Here is a 21,379-nt window from a genome sequence, read left to right on the forward strand (position 1 = left end):
TATATCATTAGCATTCATGGAAGATGAGCGTAAGCTCTCTACAGCGCCAAAAAAATACTCAGTCTTAAGTTGTCTTCCACAGAATAAATTCATGTTTTAGAAAGCCCCATTCCAGAGCCTCAATTTATGTCTGTGTTTGTGATGATCTTGGAAATTAGGCTACGCCCATCAGCAAAGGTGCGGGAAAGTGATTTTTCGTCCAGTTATGTTAGGAAAGCCATGCCCTGCCCAAAGATTAAGACTCACTTCACATTATATTTCCAGCGTTCTGGAAGGCATCACCAATGGCTGCAGCAGCAGTAATAGTTGCGGTGATCAGTTATTGCGCTTTCACCATGTGCTGCAAATATTATAGGCAATATGATTTAATGGGAGTGAGGCAGCATTTGTATAATGGGAGATAAGCACTGACTTTGTCACAGAGGTCTCTGTCACTTGCATTTCTAGGATGAAAGTGAGTCACTTCAGTCGTGTATGTTAGATGAGTGGAAAACACTGAAATTGTTGCAAAGATCAATGAATTAATTAACTGACCTCAACTCCCCCCCAGCCCCCGCCACCACCAGTTTAACCTCTGTGTCATTACAAAATATAGCTAAGGAATGATAGGTTACTACTAGGTACAGCACAGAATTTCTGGACTCAAGTCACCAGTAGAAAACCTGAGAGCAATCCACCTAAAGCTTACATTCAGTACACAAAAGCCGTGTGGTAACAGAGCACAAGACACCAGGCACACGTGTGGTTTCTTTCTTACCCTTGGGTGGTGTGCACAGTTTTCACAGCGTCAGCTATTCACCTAACATATGTAATCCTGTACCATCATAATTACTGGCATTATCCACGGCTCTTGAACTCATATCCCTACCTTTCAGAGATGTAAGGAAGAAACCTGACAAATCCCCCCCTGATAGAAAGGGCCAACCCTGTCAAAAGAAGCCTCTTATGGAATCCAGGCGTGGGTGGAAAGGAAGCAATTATATTGTGTACACAGAAGTATGATCTTCCATACTTCCTCCAGGAAGTGTACTCTTTCAGTGGTAAAGCGCCATCTGTTTCTGATACTGACTGCGGGCTCACCGCCACCATCTCCAAACACAGACTTCTCACTCGCTGCAGCTCCAGAATTCTGCTTAGAATACGCAGGAGTGATTCCCTGACGCACCACCTTGAAAGGATGTCAAGCCTTAGTGCTCAACACTTACCTAACCTTCCTGGGAGCGTTATCAAACCCTGCCCATGCAACAACTGGGCATTTTTAGTGTGAAAAATGCTGAAGATTGGAGTCCCCCCGACTGCCTTCTGCTAATGGCCTTGCTGATGCCAGCACTGAAGGGTGAGGACTCCGCTGAAGTCATTTGGCCCTCACAAGACGCCCAGAGCTCAGCTGATTTTCTTCTGGTTGAGCTGGGTCCATGGAGCCACAGTGCACTGCTCTGGACAGGAAACCAGGCTCAGCTAGGTAGCAGAGAGGCCCAGATAAAGCAAACAAACCAGGGCTTTGCGAGGTGACAAAAAGGAAATGAGCCAAGTCACACCCGAAGCCCATCCTCCAGGCCGTCCAGCGGGCAGGAAACGAAACCACAGATCAGTGGTCCCGGTGGTGAGAATATACCACACAGGTGGCCAGAGGAAGCTGAACTCGGGGTCTGGCCTTTTAACCCACTTTCGTGCATTCTAATCGCCTAGAGTTTTGCCCCCAAGAAAGCTAAGGAAGGATTGTCTTACGTTCAGGCTTATCATGAACGCAGCACATGCCTTTCAGACGCTGTTTTTAAAAATAACACAGATCTGGTGTAACAAAGTGTTTTCTTGTATGAACAAAGAAATCTGTAGGTTTATTTAGGGAACTGTAAAAATGAAAGATAGTCTTTTTTTATTTATTTATTTTTTTTTTTGACAGGCAGAGTGGACAGTGAGAGAGAGAGACAGAGAGAAAGGTCTTCCTTTGCCATTGGTTCACCCTCCAATGGCCGCCGCGCTGCAGCCGGCGCACCATGCTGATCCAAAGGCAGGAGCCTGGTGCTTCTCCTGGTCTCCCATGCGGGTGCAGGGCCCAAGCACTTGGGCCATCCTCCACTGCACTCCCGGGCCATAGCAGAGAGCTGGCCTGGAAGAGGGGCAACCGGGACAGAATCCGGCACCCCGACCGGGACTAGAACCCGGTATGCCAGCACCGCTAGGCGGAGAATTAGCCTAGTGAGCCGCAGCGCCAGCCAAAAGATAGTCTTAAGGATTTAAAATTCTACTCAGAATCTCTTTCTCCCTTGGCAAGGATAAATCCAAGCCTTCAGATGTTGAATATTTTTGCCTTACTCTGAAAATGCAGAGAGGCCCTGATTGGGCAATGGGGACCATGATGACATTTTGACCTGGAATACTTCCCACACACCCAGTAATGTCAAAACAGTCTGGAAATGATAACAAAACATCAAGGATGTTATAATCCAAGTGGTGAGGAAAGCAACCACAATTTAAAAAAAATACAAATTACAAAGAAGTTGGGATGTGGAATAAATATTTTTGCAGTGGGCATTTGGAAAAATAGTATGTATAGATACATTTGAAAAAGTTACTGGAAAATGCATATTGTTTAAAAACTTGGCTTGGATTTCAAAATTATTTTGCACCCAAATAATTTATTTATTTATTTATTTGAAAGTCAGAGTTACACAGAGAGGAGAGGAAGAGAGAGGGAGAGGGAGAGAGAGAGAGAGAGAGAGAGAGGTCTTCCATTGGATGGTTCACTCTCCATTGGCCACAATGGCCAGAGCTGCACCAATCCGAAGCCAGGAGCCAGGAGCTTCTTCCAGGTCTCTCACGCAGGTGCAGGGGCCCAAGGACTTGGGTCATCTTCTACTGCTTTCCCAGGCCATAGCAGAGAGCTGGATCGGAAGCGGAGCAGCCAGGTCTCCAACCGGCACCCATATGGGATGCCGGCACTTCAGGCCAGGGTGCTAACCCACTGCGCCACAGTGCCGGCCCACCCAAATAATCTTTTAACTCAATTTTTCCACAAACAGTTTGGAGTACCCTCATATATATGTCCACAGATATATATGTGAAGTATTGTCTGCATAATGTTTCAGAATACCACTGAAGCGTGAGGACAGGATGGTAGCAGATCTCCACAAACCCCAGAAACAATGCAGCCCAAGGAAGAGAAATGGGAACAGTTAACGTGGAGAGACAATGAACAAAATCGGTCTAGGCACAGTTGGCTGAGGACATTAGGAAGCAATATAAAATCAATCCCATATAGGGCAGCAGTCCCAGGCTTGTAAACCTGGCCAAAGGACTTGAAAATGACGGGTCAAGAGAATATTATGGCAATGTCAAAAAAATGAGTGACACAAACTATACAGGTCGGGTTTGGGGCAGGATGACCTAATTTATGCATAAGAGCCAAAAGGCCAAGTCCATGATTCAGAGTCATTGTCAGAAGGATCAGACCAGCAGTGGGACACTTGCAAGGATGAATTTGTGAAACACTGAAAAGGAGGAAATCCACGTCTGACAGAACAGATAGGGAAGAATAAGACAATTTATCAGCTATGCCTCCAGTTACTCTTTACAAATCAGGAGGCCTGCAGAATGCAGCTAGATAACCGCTCAAAGGAATGTAGAAGAAGAGAAATGGGTTCGTGGGTAGGGGTGCGGTGGGGCACTGGGCTTTATTTTTTGTATTTTCCGTATTCAAGGCAGTGACCGCTGTCACTCAACACTGCCCCTAACTGCCATCAGAATGAGAAAAGCTATGCTAGTTCTGAGGAGCTTTCAGTGTAATTTGTGAAAATTGCAATGAAGACTCTGATATGAAAGAAATGTAAATAAATTCAATGTGAAACTTAGCAGAGAATTCAGTGATACTGCCATCACTAATAGAACTGAAAATAGAGGCATACCACAGGAAGTGGGGGCAGCGGGTGAGGCGTAGGTAGAAGCAGGAGGCTGAATCTTGACTTACAGGCTGTGAGTTGAGAGACAGAGAAAGAGGAACCAGGGGGAGTCTGGCACAGTAGCTATGTGCTGAGCTGTCACAGTGGACAGGGGAGTGGCACAAGCGGAAGCCTGACTCGGTGACAAGCACTAGCAGTTGGGAAAACCTGCCTTACGGGAGGGTGTGCAGCGCACGAGCCTGGAATCACTCACTAGAGAGGGGAAGAGAGGCAGCCAGGCCGTACTGTGTCTCCTGCTTTCTAGTATGTACCCTGTCCTACATCAACAGCACACTTGCTCCAGGGCTCTTCTCTGCAGGGACAGAGACCTTGTCAGAACCTTCCTGTTTTTAAAAACAACAAGTATGATAAGCACTTCCAGAAAAAAATAGTTTAAAAAATGTTACTCGTCTGAGTTGCTATAGAAAGTTTCACACTTGGAAAACCTCTTAAATGTACCGTCAGCAGGTAAGATTCTGCTTTGTAATCCACACAGTTGTCTAAAGGGGGAGGGTAAAGTTGGTGGAGAACAAAGTAATGAAAACGAAAACTTAACCCTCTGTACAGACCAGTGCAGGAATCCCCTAGAAAGTAGAGGAAGTGAGTACAGGGTCCATCAATGAAGACAGAAGGTGCTGGCAAGCGTGGAGTAAAAATTCAGCACTCGTTACTTAAGTTGGACAAGAGCTAGTGACCACCTGCTCTCTGCCAGAGCGTGTGAGTTAACTTAGTACTGCAGAATGTGTCATATTCTTTAGGATAGAAAGTGCCGTGGTCCAAATCCTGGCTTCTTCACTCCTGACTTCAAAGACAAGAGAGTATTTAATTGTTTTATGTTCTCATTGGCTCATTTGTGAAATGGAGGGAATTCTAGTAACTACCTTGGCTCATTGTTGTTAGTATTGATTGAGATACTATTTGTGAATCGCCTAGCACATAGACAGGCCCATAGCTAGGACTTGGTGAGTGTGATAAAGTGATTGGGAGGACTTCCCACCTGCTTACATAAGGACTTGAAATGTACCCTTCCTCTCAATTAATATTTTTGAGACGTAGACAGTACGTGTGGCAAAGAGCCCATTGATGACCTTTGATGTTTTCACGTTCTTTTCAATTTTCTCTTTCATTCTCTTGGAAAGACATTTTAGACCTTAGAGACATTCAATATTTCCTTGAAACTCTGAGTTGTTTGACTATTAACGATTCCACTTAACCCAACACCTGCCCTGTTCCAAGAACTGAAGCAGTGTACTTATTCTTATATGATGGGATTCTGGTACAAGGTGGCAAACCAGTTCACTCCTTTGGAAAGAAATAAATTCAATTCTTTATTTGTTTTCTTATTTGAGAGGCAGAGAAACAGACAGAAAGAGAACTACCTTATGTGTCTTCACTTTCCAAATTATCCAGAATTCTGGGGCTGGGCAAGATTAAAGCCAGCACTTGGGAACCCTATACAGGTCTCCCATGTGGGTGGCAGGAACCTATTCACGTGAGTCATCACTGCTGTCTCCAAAGCTTTGCATTAGCAGGACTCCAATCCAGGTATTCCAATGTGGGACACAGATATTGTTTTAGGCAGTGTCTTAATCGCTAGGCCAAACACCAGTCTCCAAAAAGTCAACTTATGATGATGAAAACTATGAAAAAAAGAAACAAACCCTGCAGTACTATTAGTATGAAACTTTATATTATGTTAACTAGTATGTCTTCCATTATTTAAATACCAATTTGTCTATTTAGGTTTTTTAAATATAAGATATATGGATATTGAGTTGTAACATTATGGCACCAAAAATAGGTCACTCAGTTCATATCTGTCCAAAACAAGCAGTAATATTGTTTTGTGTTGAGGAATTTTGCTTGTGCAGAAACACGAACCCATGGCGCCATAATTTATGAAAGACTAAGTCATCAGGGTCTCCTTTCACCATTGCAACACCGTACTCTTGTGGACATGGAAAATTTCCACCCACTGACAATTGGAAAAGCCCTTCCAGTTGTTTCAAACAAAGAATCCAGTTACAGTAATAATGAAATGCAAAGAATGCCCAGTCCTTATTGCTTAGTAAGTTGTAGAAATGAGAAAACGTGGACATATGTGCTCCGTGCTGTATTTCCTTATTAATTCCTGTCACTCACATTCCCCGAGAATTTTCTCAAACTTAATCACAAAACATACCCTGACCTTTAACAGCTTGCGGGGCTGCTATGTTAACCTTCAACATTTTGCAAGATTCTTCTTTAAACACTTCCTCTGGAAAGCACACGGCTCAATGTGCTAAAATTGTCTCCTATAATAACCACAACAGGATCGTAACAAACCCGCATGTAAAAACCAAATAAAGCCTTCCGTGGGGGTGGTTCACCACTTCCCCTTTTTTTAACATGCAGGAACTAATTTAGCTGAGAAGATAAAAGCATGAACAGCCTACAGATGTACAAGGAAACTTGATCCTAGGACCTGAAATTCTTCAGTGGCAGGGTGGTCTGGACAATTTTGTGTGAAAAGAGCTTTCTCTGACTTGGGAGGTCACAGATAGAAAGCAAAGAGTCTGACACTTGTACAGGAGGTCTTCAAAACATTTGTAGAAAATGGAATTAGAAGTTAAGTTTATCCTGGTGCCAAAATATTTTATCATCCACTCATACAAAGTGTCTTCAAAAAGTTCCAGGAAAATGCATGTTATAAAAAAAAACTACATATTAATTTCAAAAATTTTTTACACCAAAATAAACTCTTCATTTCCTCTCTCCACAGAATTGTTTCAAGTATGCTCATGTCTTAGGGCCTATGGTTACTGTGAAATGACTCATCTCCTCCTTTCTTTAATAGAAAAAGTTCATGGAATAGCATCCCCTATAGATCCTCCCCTCTATCAGAAGGAGGGCCACTTGATCCCATCCCACGTGGTCCAGCCACGCTCGTGGGAAGTGGCCTCCTCACCAGACATTCTGCGGAGAGCACACTTCTTTTGTGCCTCACTGCTAACTTCCAGACTTCATTTCGTGTTGGTTCACTCTTGCTGTTTGCATGGCTGTCCATTGGTGGTTCACCGTGTGGGCTCTGGTTATACCCTGCAGCAGTGCCAGGCACAAGCCTCATGAACTTGTCTGTTTTATATGTTTTCCAGCGATGGCTTCACTTCATGAATGTTCTGTAGTTTGCAACATGACGACGAGTGGAGGGCGATGAAAACAGATAAACAGCAGTATCTCTGCCTGGGGAGTTTTATGAGCTATCTGTCAACAGAGTTTGTTTCATCAGTCTCTCTACAGACTTTTCCCTTTTTTCCTAGAATATTTGAGAGTCAAAAGCAGTAAATCCTAATCTCTAAAGAAAACACATGTTTTAAAAATGTGTCATTTCATTAGTGAAGCTTACATGTTTGAATGCAATTTGGCAGCATGTTTTATTCTTCTATTATTGCCACAAATTATCTGTGAAAGGTGAAATTTAAATACCAAATAAGAGAAAATACACATACAGTATTGGGTTCTCTGAGAGCACACAGGCACTAGGCAGAAAAATGAGGTAAATAATGTACATTGTTGGGGTTTTCCCCTTTCTTAAAACTCTTTCTTCAGACGCAGCTCCTGGGACTTCTTAGGACACCTTGATACAATATATTGTTTTATCTTCCTCCAGCTCCTTCATAAAGAATTTTCTCTACTAGATTTCATTTCATTAAAGTTTTTTTTTTTAACCAGTACATTTAATTTCTTTAATCTTCCTCTCTCTCGAAATAACATTTATCTTTTAATAGGTGTTGTAGGCATTTTTTGGGGGGTGGAGAGAATAATTTTTTTAAATGGGTGTTTTAATAGATAACTTTTGAACCCAAAGGGTTTCAGAATTGTTCAAACTGTGCCAACTTTCTGTGTTTCCAAAGTATCTGTTTGGCTCTAGATGTCAGTCTATGGCTTGATTAAATATTTTTAAGTACTATGTGGAAATGAAGGGAAAAAACCATGCTCATTGGTTGTTGTATGCATCTCAACAGTAACTTCAGCTGCCCCACACTGGTGGAGAGCCCTGCAGTTAATTTAAAGCATGACAAAAATCAGGCTGTTTTTTTTCTTTCCTTCACATTTTTACTCTCTTGGCCCCAGCGACATCAATGGCAACAAGAAAATTTGGTTAACTCGTCTCTTTCCTGCAACCTCATGCCTTTCCCACTGCTGGAGAGAGACTTGTGGAGAAGTAAAGAGCTGTCCACTTGGGCTCCCTCTGGGGCCAGAGAAGGGCCAAGTGGAGTCATCTGTGTGGAATGTGATCCCTTTCTTATTCTGAAAAGCTCTAAGCAGGGGCCAGCGCCGCAGCTCACTAGGCTAATCCTCCGCCTAGCGGCGCCAGCACACCGGGTTCTAGTCCCGGTCAGTCGGGGCGCCGGATTCTGTCCCAGTTGCCCCTCTTCCAGGCCAGCTCTCTGCTGTGGCCTGGGAGTGCAGTGGAGGATGGCCCAGGTGCTTGGACCCTGCACCCCATGGGAGACCAGGAAAAAGCACCTGGCTCCTGGCTCCTGGCTCCTGCCATCGGATCAGCGCGGTGCGCCGGCCGCAGCACGCCGGCCGCGGCGGCCATTGGAGGGTGAACCAACGGCAAAAGGAAGACCTTTCTCTCTGTCTCTCTCTCTCTCTCACTGTCCACTCTGCCTGTCAAAAAAAAAAAAAAAAAAAAGCTCTAAGCAGGAAAAAACAGTTTCCACTCTGCACAAAAATAGGTTTCACTGTTTTTTTTTTTAAATGAGTACACTTTCCTCCTCCTCCCCACACCATTGATAGTTGCATCACATAACTTTGTAGGTCCTCCCATCTGTGTGGAACCTAACATTTCACCCCTTGAATCCAGGTTGGTCAGAGGACTTGACTTATGTCATGTACCTTAGCAAGTGTGGCGCAACGAGAGCATTGACATGCTTGGCTCTGTGGCACTTGGTTCCCTGTTGCTCTGGGAACCACTCAGCTGGCCCCTGAATAAGCCCTGCTGAGTAAATGGGCTGGATGCTGTGGGCGGGACTTCGGGATGAAGAGAGACAGGTAGTCCAGAACGTCCTGTCACTACAGCCAGCCACCTGATACGTGAGTCAGGCTGGCATGACCTGTGCCCCAGGTGAACTACAACAGAAAGCTGACACAGGGGTGACACTCAATAAACTGCCATTGGGAGCAAAATGATTGGAAACTCCCAGCCCAGATCACCAACATGTAGACGCATGAGCTAAGAATCAATTATGTAAAGCCACTAAGTTTGCTATGATTTATAGCTACATGAAAGCCTACAGATACACTGACTCCTTGGGAAGACAAATGAGACTTTAACTAAAGAAACATTTCATTTTTTAAATTTAAGTCTGGACTTTGCTATTTCTGAAAATTTAGATTTGTTTTGAAGAGAGGGGTATATGTTTTCCCTTTGAGTATTGTAGCTCAATAAATGCGGCTGCAACTCACATTAGCTCACTTGTCCAAAAGGAAATTCAGTGTGACAAACACATCTGCCTTGGACCAAAGCATAAGAAAACTAGACAACAGCTGTGTCTCTGACCATCCAGAGGAATCCAGAGCCCTTCTGCAAATGGATGCCTCAGGCTGGACACAGAGAAGGAGCACCCATGCTACTGGGGTGGCAACTCATGAGATGATCACAGAGAGAACTCAAGAAGAAGATGCTAGAGAAAGAAGCTTCAAGGAAGGAGAATCAGCTAACACTTGGGAAAAGCTCAGATGGTCAACTTGTGAAAAGCCTAAATTCCTTAGGTACCTTCTCTCTGGTGCTCTGGAAAAAGTCCTATTTATCAAATGTTTAAATATGTCCTTGTCAACCTTATATTTTCTTTTGGAAACTGTGACAAATGTACAATAAAACAAATGGTATAGATTGCCCCAGCCTGGTGCCGAAACTTTGGGAAAACTGCTAAGAAGGCTGGAGAAGACCAAGAGAGGACAAGGACAAGTGGACTGACGGTTCTTCCTCTCCACCCCTCTTCTTCCATGTGATAGAGGACGCTGACCTCTGAGAAAGGTGGTGGGATGTCTGAGCTTCCATACCTAGAAACAGACGAAGAAGTCTGAGGTTAAGAATTACTCAGAGGGCCAGTATTGTGTGGCACAGTGGGTTGTGCTGCCACCCGTGATGCCACATCCCATATGAGCACCAGTTGGAGTCCTAGCTGTTCCTCTTCGGATCCAGCTCCCTGTTGATGTGCCTGGGAAAGCAGCAGAAGGTGGCCCAAGTGCTTGGGCTCCTGCCATCCATGTAGGAGAATCAGATAGAACTCTAATCTCCTGTCTTCAGCCTGACTCAGTGCAGGCCATTTTGGCCATTTGGGGAGTGAACCAGTGGGTTGAAGATTTTTCTGGCTCTCTCTTTGTCTCTCCCTCTGTATCTGTAATTCTGCCTTTCAAATAAATCAATATTTTTAAAAAATTATTCAGAAGATACTTGATAAATGGGTTCTGGTTGTACATCTTTTTCTCCTGAAATAATCTGCTTAAAATGATTCTTGTTTACAAGGTGAAGAGGTTAACTGAACCAAAATACTAAGCCAGTATGTAAATATTTTTATCTTATTTTTGAACTACCTTAAATAATGGTCCTATTTTATCCTGGAGGGCTGTTTCTTTCTATCATTGTAATTATTTCTGAACTCATGTTACATCATCTGGTAGACTACAAAAAAAAATTCAAAGGAAAGATTGTACTAGCCGTTAATGAACACCCCAAGCACCCAGAACTATATATTGCTTTGAGCACTTGTTCAACACTCTTTTGATTTATTTTAATGAAGTGATGATTAAATAAATTCCTGGATGTTTATATAATCAACAAATACCTAAATGAGATGAATTAAATTAATAAGATGATTTTACTTCATGAGTGAAGAGAACTCTCAAGAGGTTTTTTATATATAGTGGATAAAACCTATGGGGAAAATGAGGTTAAGGAGTGGCTTGTTAAAATAAGTTTCAAACAATACCTTCAGTTAAGGTTCCATTCATTCAGGAAAGAATCACACGGACAATCAGACTTGTAGCTTACAGGCTCATGAACTTTGCTCACTTTAGTGGGAAAAAAGGTCTCCCTTTAAAATGGTAACTCGGGTGGGCATTGTGGCATAGTGAGCTAAGCTATCACTTGAGACACTCGCATTCCACACTGGAGTGCCGGTTTGAGTCCTCATTGCTCTGTTCCATTCTAGTTTTTGCTAATTCACATCCTTGAAGATAGTAGAAGTTGGCCCAAGTACTTGGGTCCCCTGCCACCTGTGTGGGAAAGTCAAATGGGGTTCCTGGCCCCCGATTTCAGTCTGGCCCTGCCCCTGCTGTTGAGAACACTTGAAGAGTGAACCAGAAGATGAAAGGTTCTTTCTCACTCACTCTCCCTCTCTCTCTCTCTCTTTCTCACTTCCCTTTCTTGTCACTCCCCCTCCCTCTCTTTCTCTCTGTTACTCTACCTTTCAACTAAGCAAACAATTAAAAAATTAAGTAAATTTAATCTTAAAACTTATCTCTGATGGTAAAGGCATTTATATACATTTAATTTCTGTACTCAGTATAATCTTTCCAAGACAAAGCAGAAGCAGGAGTCATGAGTTATAAAACTGATGCAGTTCTAGACTGTATTTAAAGAATAGGAAAATTATAGCTGCCACATAGATGCCAATGTAGCTCACTTGATCCAAACGTGGTATTGAATTCTCACCATTCTCATCCTTGGACATTCTTGCTCCATCCATCTTGTGTTTGGGGAAGAATTGAAACGGATCACAAGATTATTAGGAAGGGTTATGAAAATCCATCCCTCTGAATGAGAGAGGGAGAGAATCAGTATTAATTACAATCTTCTTTCTGAAACAGTGAAGTCATTTAAAAATACACACATGGCAGTCAGTATCAATAGCAAGAACAGCTAGGTTATCTGTTTCACACAAGTCACAAGCAACAGAAAGAAATTGGTTGATGCTTTTCCCTCTCTCTGAAGTTACAACCTCCAAACTTTCTGATTTTGTTCCAGTAGGATAAATCCAAAGATTTAGTCTCTTGCCTTTGGTATTAATTTGGGGGATGATTCAGACATCTCCTCAAATATATATACCACTCTAAAATGGCACAAAACAGATTTAAATGGGTACAATTTCAAAGCTTAGCCAAAAAGATTAAATGTTCAAACTACAGATTGAACATCTGAAGAGAGTTTAGGGTAAGTTCCCTTTGAAAATTTCTGTCCCTGAGAGATAGTTCCTTTTTCATAACACATTTAGATTTTTCATTTCATTTTTTGCTTCTTTCCACTTCTGGCTGCACTTTAACACCAGATCTAACAGCAGAAATCACTTTTTCCCCTTATCTTAACCATAAGTGCAATCGGAATGCATTAATTGTATTTCTTTCCTGTTGTGGAAGTTTGGTCCAAATGTCTACAAACAGATTTTCCAGTTATCTCTCCTATATTTAGATTTGAAGAGTTCATCTGTCACAAACACAGGTTTAAAAATTATGTCCACAAATCCTTTAAATCCTGTCTATTACATTTCATTTTGAATGACTGTAATATATTGGAACAGCATGCAATAAAACTGTGCATATTTGCATATACACTGAAGATTTTATTTTACCAGCAATTTAGTAACACATTATACCACATCACTAATACAACAACTACAAATATGTAGCCTTTAATAAAATGCTGATCTTTTTTGAAATAATGTTTTTAGATAATAGCTTAGAAGTTTTGAGTAAGACCAGCCATAGTAGAGCCCTTTATTATAGCAGTAAAGACCACAATTTCTCCCAAAAAATGGCTTTAATGAAGTGAGTTGAAGCTGCAGTTTGACAGGGAAGAGAAGAAAGTAAGGAAAGGAGCAAAGGAATAGAGAGAGGAATAAAGAATCCTTTCCTGACTAAATGATGCAAGAACAAAAATTCTGCCTGAATTTCTAAGTGACTCTTCCTTGGAGTTTATATAGAACAATGATTCAAAAATATGTTATGTGCAAACATTTTTTCTGTAGATGCTATGAGATGACAAGAAGTGGCCAGATCACAGAAACTGTGCACAGCGTGTTTTGCCTCTATGAGAAAACACTGAGCATACCATAAACTTGGAACTGTCTTTTTGTTTTGTTTTTTCCCAAATAGACCATTTATTTTGTGAGTACAAATCTCATAACTACAGCTTTAGGAATATAGTGATTCTTCCAATCATACCCGCCCCCCACCCCACTCCTACCTCCTCCTCCCCCTCCCATTCCCAGTCCCATTCTCCTTTAAGAAAGAAAAAAAAAAAACTGTTCCTCGACAGTCAACACGAGGGCTGTTCAAGTCATTGCTTCCCAAAGTGTCAATTTCACTTGTAAAGATTTCCTCTTAGGTACTCTATTAGTTATCACAGATCAGGGAGAACATATGGTATTTGTCCCTTTGGGACTGGCTTATTTCACGAAGTATGATGTTTTCCAGATTCCTCCATTTTGCTGCAAATGACTGAATTTCATTTTTTAACCACTGTGTAGTATTCCATAGAGTATTTATCCCATAATTTCTTTATCTAGTCTACTGTTGATGGGCATTTAGGTGGATTCCATGTCTTAGCTATTGTGAATTGAGCTGCAATAAACATGGAGGTGCAGATCACTCTTTTACTTACTGATATCATTTCCCTTGGGTAAATTCCCAATAGTGGGATAGCTGAGTCATATGGTAGGTCTATATTCAGACTTCTGAGGTATCTCCTAACTGATTTCCATAGTGGTTTTACCAGTTTACATTTCCACCAACAGTGGATTAGGGTACCTTTTTTCCCCACATCCTTGCTAGCATTTGTTGTTTGTTGATTTCTGTAAGAAAACCATTCTAAGTGGGGTGAGATGAAACCTCACCATGGTTTTGATTTACATTTCCCTGACAGCTAGTGATCCTGAGCATTTTTTGATGTGTCTATTGTCCATTTGGATTTCCTCTTTTGAAAAATGTGTTTCCTCTTTTGAAAAAAGTCCTTGGCCCATTTCTTAACTGGGTTGTTTGTTTTATTCTTGTTGAGCTTCTTGATCTCTTTGTATATTCTGATGATTAATCCTTTATCAGTTGCATTGTCTGCAAATAATTTCTCCCATTCTGTCCGTTGCCTCTTCACTTTCCTGACTGTTTCTTTTGCAATACAGAAGCTTCTCAATTTGATGTAATCACATCTGTTAATTTTGGCTTTGATTGCCTGTGCCTCTGGGGTTTTTTCCAAGGACTCTTTGCCTGTGCCAGTGTCTTACAGGGTTTTCCCAATGTTCTCTAGTAATTTGATGATATCAGGTCATAGATTTAGGTCCTTAATCAATTTTTGAATGAATTTTCCTGTAAAGTGTAAGATAGGGGTCCTGCTTGATTCATACTCCTGCATGTGGAAATTCAGTTTTCCCAGCACCATTTGTTGAAGAGACTATCCTTGCTGCAAGGATTGGTATAAGCTCCTTGATCAAATATAAGTTGGTTGTAAATGCTTGGATTAATTTCTGGCATTTCTGTTATGTTCCACTGGTCTATCCATCTGTTTTTGTACCAGTACTAGGCTGTTTTGATTATAACTGCCTTGTAGTATGTCTTGAAATCTGGTATTGTGTTGCTTACAGCTTTGTTCTGTTGTATAAGATGGCTTTAGCTATCCAAGGTCTCCTGTGCCTCCATATGAATTTCAGCATCATTTTTTCTAGATCTGAGAAGAATGTCTCCGGTATTTTGATTGGTATCACATTGAATCTATAGATTGCTTTTGAAAGAATGGACATTTTGATGATATTGACTCCTCCAATTCATGAGCATGAAATATTTTTCCTTTTTTGTATCTTATTTTATTTATTTCTTTAATCTTTTTTAATTCAAATTGTAGAGATCTTTGACATCCTTGGTCAAATTTATTTCAAGATATTTGATATTGTTTGTAGCTACTATAAACGGGATTGATCTTAGAAGTTCTTAGCCATGGCATTGTTTGTGTGTACAAAGGCTGTTGATTTTTGTGCATTGATTTTAGATCTTGCTACTTTATCAAACTCTTCTATGAATTCCAATAGTCTCCTGGCAGAGTCTTTCGGATCCCCTCTATATAGAATCATGTCATCTGCAAATAGGGATAGTTTGACTTCTTCCTTCCCAGTTTGTATCCCTTTGATTTCTTTTTCTTGCCTAATGGCTCTGGCTAAAACTTCCAAGACTATATTGAATAGTGGGTATCCTTGTCTGTTTCTGGATCTCAGTGGGAAGGCTTCCAACTTTTCCCTATCCAATAGGTTGCTGGACATGGGTTTGTCATAAATTGCCTTGATTGTGTTGAGGAATGTTTCTTCTATACCCAATTTGCTTAGAGTTTTCATCATGAAAGGTGTTTTATGTTATCAAATGCTTTCTCTGCATCTATTGAGATAATCATATGGTTTTCGTTTTTCAGTTTGTTAATATGTATCACATTGATTTGTGAATGTTGAACCAGCCTTGCATACCAGGGGTAAATCCCACTTGGTCCGCATGAATGATCTTTCTGATGCGTAGCTGGATTCAATTAACTAGAATTTTTGATGATTTTTGCGTCTATGTTCATCATGGTAATTGGTCTGTAGTTCTTCTTCTCTGTTGTATCTTTTTCAAGTTTAGGAATTAAGGTCATGCTGGCTTCACAGAATTTGGGAGGATTCCTTCCCTTTCAATGGTTTTGAATAACTTGAGAAGAAGTGGAGTTAGTTCTTTTTTAAATGTCTGGTAGAATTCAGCAGTGAATCCATTTGGCCCTGGGCTTGTCTTTGTTGGGAGGTCCTTTTTACTGATTCAATTTCTGTCTTGGTAATGAGTCTGCTTATATTTTCTATGTCTTTATGGTTCAATTTAGGAAGTTGTATGTGTCCAGGAATCCATTTCTTCTAGATTTTCCAGTTTGTTGGCATACAGCTCTTTGTAGTAATTTCTGATTTCTTTTATTTCTATGGTATCTGTTTTTACATTTCCTTTTTCATCTCTAATTTTGTTGATTTGGGTCTTCTCTCCACTTTTTTTAGTTAGTTGGGCCAATAGTGTGTCAATTTTGTTTATTTTTCAAAAAACCAGCTCTCTTTTTGCTGATATTTTGTGGTTTTTTTGTTTCAATTTTGTTGATTTCTTCTCTAATATTAATTATTTCTTTTCTCTTACTAGTTTTGGGTTGGGTTTGCTGTTGATTTTCTAGATCTTTGAGATGCATTCATGGGCCGGCGCCGCGGTTCACTAGGCTAATCCTCTGCCTTGCAGCGCCGGCACACCAGGTTCTATTCCCGGTCAGGGTGCCAGATTCTGTCCCGGTTGCCCCTCTTCCAGGCCAGCTCTCTGCTGTGGCCAGGGAGTGCAGTGGAGGATGGTTCAAGTGCTTGGGCCCTGCACCCCATGGGAGACCAGGATAAGCACCTGGCTCTTGCCATCGGATCAGCGCGGTGCGCCGGTCGCAGCGCGCCAGCCACAGCGGCTATTGGAGGGTGAACCAACGGCAAAGGAAGACCTTTTTCTCTGTCTCTCTCTCTCACTGTCCACTCTGCCTGTCAAAAAAAAAAGAGAGAGAGAGAGAGAGATGCATTCATGGCTCATTTTTTTGGTTCCTTTCCAATTTCTTGGTGTAGACACCAATTGCTATAAACTTTCCTCTTAACACACTGCTTTTTCTATATCCCGTAGCTTTGTTATGTTGTGTTATCATCTTCATTTGTTTCCAGAATTTTTTTAAATTTCTCTTTTGATTTCTTCTATGACTCACCGTTCATTCAGGAGCATGTTGTTCAGTCTCCAAGTATTTGCATATGTTCTAGAGATTCCTGAGTTCCTGACTTCCAGATTCATTGCATTGTGGTCCAAGAAGATGCATGGTATGATTTTTATTTTTTTGAATTTGCTGAGACTTGTTTTATGGCCTAGAATATGGTCAATCCTAAAGAAGGTTCCATGCACTGGTGAGAATACATATTCTTAACTGTAGGATGAAAAGTTCTGTAGATATCTGTTAGGTCCAGTTGGTCTATAGTGTTGATTAACTCTGCAGTTTCCTTGCTAATTTTCTGTCTGGTTGATCTGTCCATTGCTAAAGTGGGGTATTTAAATCCCCTATTACTATTGTGTTTTGAGTCTACATCTCTTTTTTAAGGTTTATTTGTTTATTTGAAAGTCAGCATTGCACAGAGAGAGAAGGAGAGGCACAGAGAGAGAGAGAGGTCTTCCATCTGCTGGTTCACTCCCCAAATGGCCACAAAGGCAGGAGCTACACTGATCTGAAGCCAGGAGCTTCTTTTGGGTCTCCCACATGGATGCAGGAACCCAAGGACTTCAGTCATCTACTACTGCTTTCCCAGGCCATAGCAGAGAACTGGATCAGAATTGGAGCAGCCAGGACTTGAACTGGCACCTCTATAGGATGCTGGAACTGCAGGTGGCAGCTTTACCTGCTATGCCACAGCACCAGCCCCCTCCTTTTAAATCTCTTAACATTTCTTTTAAAAGCCACCTGCCCTATAATGAGGTGCCTGTACATTTATAATAGTCACATCTTCTTGTTGAATTGATCCCTTAATCATTACCTAGTGTACTTCTTTGTCTCTTTTAACAGTTTTTATTTTAAAGTCTTTTTTGTCTGATATTGGGATGGCTACACCAGCTCTTTTTGTTTGTTTGTTTGTTTCTTTTAGCACAAAGTATCTTTTTACATCCTTTCACTTTTAGTCTGTGTGCATCTTTGTTGGCGAAATTTGTTTCTTATATGCAGCAAATAGATGGGTTTTGTTTTTTAATCAATTCAGCCAGTCTGTGTCTTTTAACTGGAGAGTTAAGGCTATTTACATTCAAGGTGACTATTGATAAGTAACAATTTTGTCCTGCCATTTTTCCAGAAATATTTCTATTTTTTACTTTGGATATCCTTTGTTATTTTACTAGGAGCTTTCCTTCTTTTACCTTCTTCCATAGTGATAACTATGTTTTCTGTGTACATCCTTATGTATCTTCTGCAGGGCTAGATGTGTGGTGACAAATTCTTTCAGTTTCTGTTTGTCATGGAAGGTCTTTATTTCACCTTCATTCATATATTAGAGCTTTGCAGAGTATAGTATTCTTGGTTGACAGTTTTTTCTCTTAAGACTTATACTATATCTCCCCATTCTCTCCTAGCCTATAAGGTTTCTGATGAGATGTCAGCTTGGAGTCTAATTGGAGATCCTCTGAAAGTAATCTGGTATTTCTCTCATGCACATTTTATAATCTTTTCTTTATGTTTTACTGTGAAGAGTTTGATTACAATGTGTTGTGGTGAAGATCTTTTCTTTCTTCTGCTTCACTGATTTTGTTGTTAAGACTCTCCACTGTATTTTTAATTTGTTCTATCGAATTCTTCATTTCCAAGATTCCATTTTGATTTCTCTTTAAGATCTCTCTTTTTTTTTTCTCTTTAAGATCTCTTAAGATCTCGAATTTGTGGGAGCAATTTTCTTTCATGTCATGTATGGATTTCATTAGTTCGTGCATTTGCTTCTGATTGCTTCTAAGTAATCCTATGATCAATTTTTTAATTTCATTTCTGGCATTTTTTCAGTCTCATCATCTTCACAATCGAGTATTGAGGTGTTGTGTTCTTTTCGGGGTATCATGTTGTCTTCCTTATTCTTGTTTCTTGCATTGGTGCATTTGACATTCAGCATTTGTGGAAATACTCGTTGGTTTCTTCTTTGTTTTTTCTCTGTGGTGGCTTTTATCTTCAGACTACATCTGATTGGATTAATGGAGTGTCTGCTTTCAGGGAATTCCTAGAGGCATGTGGTGGGAGTGACCAGGGAGCTCTGTTCAGTGCTCCAGCATAAAGGGCATCCAGGTTTGGCATGGCAAATCTGCTCTTTTGCTTTTTTTTAATCAAAGGGGAGTTTTATTCTTGTCTGTTGGCAAAGACTCAGCTGAGTTCCTCTCCTCGAAGGAGACCAGTGCCTGGGTGTAGCCCCAGTGAGTATATTATTCATCTGCTCTGCCACAAGGACCACAAAGGATCTGTGCAGTCCTCAGTGTAAGCTCAGATTCCCCAGCAATGTCCCTCACCAGGTAACCAGGGAGCCCTGAGCATGTGGAGTGTCCCACAGTGACTGCCCAGAGTCACAGCCACAGCCCGAGTCCTTCCACATAGCCTCAGCATTTTCACAGTCCCGGCACTCAAGCCTTACACAGCCACAAGCTCCTAGCCCCCTGTCTGTTCTCCCCACCAGACTCAGGATTCTCGCTTGACTGATTGCTGGGCATGGACATGAGCTGGTGCAGCTGTTACGTATGTCCAAAATGGCGCCTGCTCTCTGTCAGCTTGTTACAGGATGCCTTTGCAACACGATCAGGGAGAGAGAAATGTGCCCCCCTTGTTTTTCCTCCTCTAGTTTGGCAGGTATACTCTCCCCCTTGGGGCTCCAAGCCAGATTCCCTCTAGATTCTTTCTGCAGCTTTTTGGCCAGTGGCTTGGGCTACTGCAGGGTGGTCACACCTTGCTTTCCAACGCTGGTGCAGAGGCTCGCGGCTGATGGAGTACTAAGTTGTGTGCAACTTCACCCTCCACGTAGGTCCCCTGTGTTTTTTCCCTTGGAATTATCTAAAGAGATGCCTGGGAAGGAGAGCAGCATATCAGGATGATTTGCAATAAACAAATTCCAGTGAGCTAATATGTATTATTTTGCATCAGAAAATCAAATAGAGAAGCTGTGGCATTAAGAATCAGCAATGTCCTGTACAAAAAAAGTCACTCAGATAAGATTTTAAGATTTATGCTCTTGTGGTCTGTGAGGTGGGAAAGAAAAGGACTTAAATTTTCTGTAAGAAATATTTTTTATTGATAGCATTTATAGTAGCTTGAAACATGGCCGAAAGAACTAGCATTTGTGTTGAGCTCCCTGAAGGGTGTTTAGTTCACTGACTCCTCTTCATACAAGACCTTCAAACCCATTTTTAGCCATGGAACCAGTTGTTCAAAACGAAATAGAGATGAGCTCTGATCCTTAGAGCTGCCCTAGTATTAGATAGCTTCCCAGTTTCAGACTTTGTGCAACCTTAAAACAAAATCCCTCATTAAATACTCACCAGAAGAGTGGAAGAGGAGGAGGACTCCAGGGAAGGGACTGGGATGTTCTGGGCGTCTTGCTGTTGTCTTGCCGATGATATTTACCGCAGGTGATCCTCAGTGTCTCTGAGGAAAATCCCTCCCACCCCTATCCACCTGTTTCTACCCAGCTTTTGTTACTTCCTGGAATAGCAAAATCTTGGAACTTGTTGTCTCTGTGGTCTTCTGCCTCTGGCCATAGCATTCTTTCCTGATGGTTCAGTCATTCCCCTCACTCTGGTGGCCCTGCCTGATGGATTCAGGGACTTCCTCTTGTCTCTGCTTCGTTAAGGCATCACCGTGATCCCTAACCTGCACAGATATCATAAATCTCTTACAGCTGCTTCCCGACCACTGTCATCACAAAAAAAGACACTTTTGATGTTGTAATTGATTTCAACGTTGTATTTTAGTATGTTTAAAGGCTCAAAGCAGGAACCTGATTGCTCTGGCTTCTCTGGCCATGCTCAGAGCATCAGCCACGTGTTTTTTTTTAAGATTTATTTGTTTATTTATCCAAGAGGCAGAGTGACAAGGAAAAACAGAAAGAGAAAGAACTTCCATGTGCTGGTTCACTCCCCAGCTGGCTGCAACAACCATGGCAGGGCTGGGTCAATACTGGGAGCTTAGAACTCCTTCCAGGTTTCCCTGGGTTGCAGGGGCCCAAGCTCTTGGGCCCTGTTTCTCTGCTTTCCCAGTGCATTAGCAGGGAGCTGGATCAGAAGCAGAGTAGCTGGGACTTGAGCTGGCACAACAGCTTAACCTATTGCACCATAACTGCAGGCCCCTGGCCAAGTTTTGAGGAGCAAAAAAAGTCTCAGAGGCTCTGGCTTAAGCCATTGTTTGTTAAGATGCTCAAATCACCAGCATCCTATTCTCCCAGGAAACCTCCCCCCAAAGCTCTAGAGCAACAAACTGAACTATGGACTTCATCCACTTTGAACCTGGGTTCTTAAGCACTTTGGGAGAAAAATCACATGGTAAGCAGGACTAGTACCAAACGTCGAATCTGTTTTTCTTTTTTTCATTATTTATTTGAGAGGCAGAGACATACAGAGAGCAAGAGAGGGCTCCCATTTGCTGGTTCACTTCCCAAGCACCTGCAATAGCCAGGACTGGGACAGGCTGTAGACAAGTGGTGGGAACTCAATCCAGGTCTCCCGTGTGGGTTGCAGGGACTCAACCACTTGAGCCATCAGCTGCTCCCTCCCAGGAAACATTAGCAGAAAGCTGGAGTCAGGAGCTGCAGCTGGGATTTGGACCCAGGCACTCTGCCATCAGGTGCAGGGCATCTTCCCCTGCATCTCTGCCCCTAGGCCTACCC

The 21,379-nt window shown here is 41.8% G+C and overlaps 1 long non-coding RNA gene across 1 annotated transcript in view; it reads right to left on the minus strand.

The window, feature by feature from the left end:
- Positions 1-8,677: 8,677 nt before the first annotated feature.
- LOC138845132 (uncharacterized) overlaps positions 8,678-21,379 on the minus strand; it is a 41,839-nt gene continuing 29,137 nt past the window's right edge. Inside the window, exons 2-3 of the long non-coding RNA XR_011381861.1 lie at positions 11,644-11,744; positions 8,678-9,989 (exon numbers count right to left, since the gene is read on the minus strand). This is a non-coding gene — a long non-coding RNA (uncharacterized lncRNA). The remainder of the gene's footprint in view (positions 9,990-11,643; positions 11,745-21,379) is intronic.

Source organism: Oryctolagus cuniculus, chromosome 14 (genome assembly GCF_964237555.1).
Source record: "Oryctolagus cuniculus chromosome 14, mOryCun1.1, whole genome shotgun sequence".
Classification (NCBI taxonomy): domain Eukaryota; kingdom Metazoa; phylum Chordata; class Mammalia; order Lagomorpha; family Leporidae; genus Oryctolagus; species Oryctolagus cuniculus.